This window comes from Propithecus coquereli, unplaced genomic scaffold (genome assembly GCF_000956105.1).
Source record: "Propithecus coquereli isolate 6110/MARCELLA unplaced genomic scaffold, Pcoq_1.0 Scaffold299, whole genome shotgun sequence".
In the NCBI taxonomy this organism is placed as follows: Eukaryota; Metazoa; Chordata; class Mammalia; order Primates; family Indriidae; genus Propithecus; species Propithecus coquereli.
The window spans coordinates 4,334,707-4,339,041 of record NW_012148607.1 but is presented as its reverse complement, the minus strand read 5'-3'; positions in this window follow the sequence as shown (position 1 = coordinate 4,339,041).

Here is a 4,335-nt window from a genome sequence, read left to right as displayed (position 1 = left end):
TTTCTTTAAAAAAATAATTTCTATCTTTTTATTGATATTCTCTATTTGGTGAGGCTTTGGTCTTATACCTTCCTTAGTTAGTTTGAAATGGTCTTCATTAGTTCTTTGAACATGTTTAAAACAGTTCATTTAAAATATTTGTCTAGTAAGTCTAAAATCTAGCCTTTTTCAGGGACAGTTTCTATTGATTGCCTTTTCTCCTCTGTGTGGGCCACACTTTCTTGTTTCTTTTCATGTCTTATAATTTTTTTGTTGTTTTTGAAAACTGTACCTTTTAAATAATATTATGTGGCAACTCAGGGAATAAGATTTTTCTGCCTCCAAAGTGTTTGTTGTTTTTGTTGTTTGTTTTGTTACTTTTCTGGGCTAATTTTTTACAGTCTATACTCTTTGTCATGTGTCATGGGCCACTTCTGTCATGGCATAGCTTCTCAGTTATCTTAGTGGCCAGCTAATGGTTGGACAGAGATTTCCTTAAATTCTTGGAACCAATAAATTTCCCAGTTTTTGCTGGGGGACTCTGCACATGTGGGGAAAACCTTCAACATTCATCAGGTGGTTGAGTAGGCTACCTTACTCCCTGACTGTGCAGAGCCTTATCAGCACAAGATGAAAGCTTGCATATAGCTATGGACAGCCTGTGCATATAAAGGAATATGTCAGAACATTTCAAAAACCCTATAGATGTTATTTCCCAGATTTTTCTTTTAAGCTTCCTGACTAGACTATTATTTGTCCCAGTTGTTATTTACCACTCCAGGTAGCCATGAAGTTAATCATTTGCTTCTAATTTTTTTCAACAAATGTCTCTGGAGAAAAGTGGAGGGATTTTTTTTTTTTTACCTTGCCCGAGGTCCAAGTCAGATCAAATATTTTTATGTTAGTACTACAGATTAAATATATAGCCTCTATTAAAGTAATTCTGTGCTTACAGCCATAGTTGTTCCATTCATTATTCAACAAAAGATCATAAAACTATATTTCCTGAGTTCTTGCATATAAAAAAAATTTTGTTACCCATATATGGGAAGGAAGTTTGGCTAGATATAATATTCTTGAGTTATACTTTATTTTCTACTGAGAACACTGGGTAAAAACTGTTCTACTGTCACCTGTCTTCTATCACTGAATGATGTTGTGAAAAAGTCTGAAGCCAACCTAACATTTTTCTCTCACAAGAAATTTTTGGACCTTCCAAAAGAGATTTCATTTATCAATGAAGCATACTACACATATTATAATAGGCCTCTTTCTTGATCTACTATATTGGTTTTTAGTAGCACATTGCATTGTGTCACCCTTCAATCTATCGAGTCAAAGCTTATTTATTTTGTAAATGTTCTTGCATTAAATTTTGAATGTTAATTTCTGTTACATTTATTCACTTTAGTCTCCAAACGCACAAGTTATTTGCATATATTTGCCTTTATGTGTGTTACAATATCTATCATTTCTTTATGATCCTTTCAAATTCTTTGTTCATTTCCATTTCACTTGCTTAAGTTTTCATTTTGACTTCCCTGTCCCTTGATGTGGTTTTAACAATGTCTGGCCTACTTTTCTATGGTCATTTTATTTTTCTCTTCCACTTCTTTCTAGAGCTGTACTAGCTTATATATTATTTCTTGATGTTGTCACATCATGTATTTCACGATTCTTGAATCTCTGTTTCAAGCTCTCTTGTTTTATTAAGCACTTCGAATTTTATGGCCATAAAATGCTATCTTTAAACTATAGCGACTAAGCATATTGTGTGTGTGTGTGTGTGAGAGAGAGAGAGAGAGAGAGAGAGAGAGAGAGAGAGAGAGAGAGAGTGTGTGTGTGTGTGTGTGTGTGTGTGTGTGTGTGTGTGTGTAAATCCCTTGAGAGTAGGAGCTACATCTCATTCTTTTGACATTTAGATAGCAGACTCTCTGGGAAGGCTAATTAGAGACACCTCTTCAAGCCAATATTCATTAATTCACAAGTAAAAGCATTCTCTCTCAGATAGGATGGGCCTGTCCTAAATTGCATATAACCTCTCAGGTAGATCTCTTCCATCCTAAGGGTGCCCCAGAAAACCAAAGCAGATCCATTCTTCGGTACACAGATAGATCTACAACTTCAGGGGCTACATCTGCACTCACGTTCTTACAGTTCTGGGATTCTCAACCTCAGCTTTACTGACATTGTGGGCTGGGTAATTAATTGTTGTCGGGGGCTGTCCTGTGCACTGTTGGATGTTTAACAGCATCTCTGGCTTAAACCCACCAGAATCCAGTAGTAGTTCTCTCCCCACTGCCCCCACTGGTTGTAACAACCCAAAATATCTACAATTTTAGATTTTTCTCTTTCTTGATATCATTATCTCTAGGATTTCCTCCCAACACCAGTCATCAGAGTGGTGTCTCTGAAATTCAGACCATTTCATTCCCCCACATTAAATGCTCTAAGAGTGCCACACTGCCCAGGGTAGAGCCTTAGTTTCTTCTTTTTTTATTTCCATATTATGAGGGTACAAATGTTTAGGTTACATACATTGCCTTTGCACCGCCTGAGTCAGAGCTACAGCATGCTCATCCCTCCGACAGTGCACACCACACCCATTAGGTAGGAATATGACCCTCCGCTCCCACCTGCCCAGCATCCAGTGAATTTTATCATGGTTGCAGGAGTCTTTTATAACCTGGCCCTGCCCATCTCTCTGCCTTTTTCCCTAATTCTGACTCAGACACTGTCAGATCAATCTGCTGAATTGTTCTCTGTTCAAACATGCTGTACACTTTGACATCCCATAGACCTTGCTTGCTTGTATCTAAGATTCTCATTTTTTTCCATGTGGAATATCCCACTGCATCCTAAAGCCCCAATTTAAGTGTCAATCCCCTGGTAAAACTTAGCTGCCACCTCTTCAGAGTCCCTGTATTTAGTGCAATCTTGATTGAATGCCCTAAGGATTTCTACGTGCTCATTTGTAAGCAAAAGGTTCCCTTTGGCTCTACATTCCTTCTCCCCAGCAAAAAATCTGGCCCAGAGGAGAGATAAAATGTGTGTATTGGAAGACAGAAAGTGGAGGTGCCAAAGACAGCTGGACAGGCTCTTTTGGGAGATAGGATTCATGCAGGTGTATCAGTCTGTGTTCTACAGCTGGGACAGCAGTCAGGGCTCCTCAAAGCCCCTACAGGTCATCCAGGAATCCCCAAACAATGATGGACAGAGAGTGTAATGGGAGGGTAACACAGACAAGGGAGGAGGATCTGAAATTTAGGGGAGACGTGGAGACATAGGGGAGAAGATTTTTAGGCGGGGAGCACAGAAGGGGAAAGTAGGGAAGAATAATACATTTACAGATCACTTACTATAAGCCAGGCACAGTCTTAAAAGCTTTAGACTTCTTAACTCATTTCACCTTCATAACAAACCTATGAAGCAGGTTCTATTTGATTGATAAAAGTCCTGGAGGCACAGGGGGATGTTTTGAAACTTGTCCAGAGTCACATCTGGTAACTGCATAAACCAGGAATCCAACCTGCACAGTGTGGAATCTAATCCAGAGAACACATGGAACATGGGAGAGCACGGGTGGTCAGAAGACTGGCCTGACCAGACCAGAGAGGGCCCAAAGAGGACATGCAGGCCTGGAGGGTCAAGGAGTGTGACTATGCACCCTCGAGTAGTAGGTGCTGGAGATCAGACTTGTTGTTCAGACATTAGGGAATGTAAAAGCATAGGAGGCTCATTAGAAGTTGCCAGAATTGTCCCCCTGGGAATAAGATTCCCCTGGAGCAGGGTTTCAAAGGAGAGCTCCTCAGACTCCTGGCCCATCGCTCACAGAGCCCAATAGCAGGCAAAGAGTGACCGGGTGGAGGAACAGGACCCAAGGCAACCGAACATTCTCGTCTGAAGCATCACTTCTTCTGCCTGTCCTGGTTCTCTGTGCTGTCTACAAATCCTGACATCTCTGTGTCCCTTCATGCCTGTGCCTCTTGCTCTGTCCTGTTGCTGCTCTGTTCACCTCTTCTCCCCTGTCTCTCCTATCTATTTTTTGTTTACTTTTCTGACTGCCCTTCTCTCTCTGCCACACTTAGGGTGCATGTCTGCCTCAAGGAATCTGGCTTTCAGTTGTCAATGAAGACAAGGAGGAGGGGCAGCGGTCAGGAGGCTGAGGCAGTTGGGCTGTCCCATGTCCCATCCTAATCAGGTTTGAAAATGGGCATGACGAGGGGGAGGTAGGTAAGAGGTAGGGGAGGTTGCTAGGACAGCACCAGGATACAGGATGGAAGGAGGGTCTGCCAGGACATCTAAGGAGAGGTAGGGATTTCAGAGATCACCTTGGGACTGGGAATTGCTCTAAGG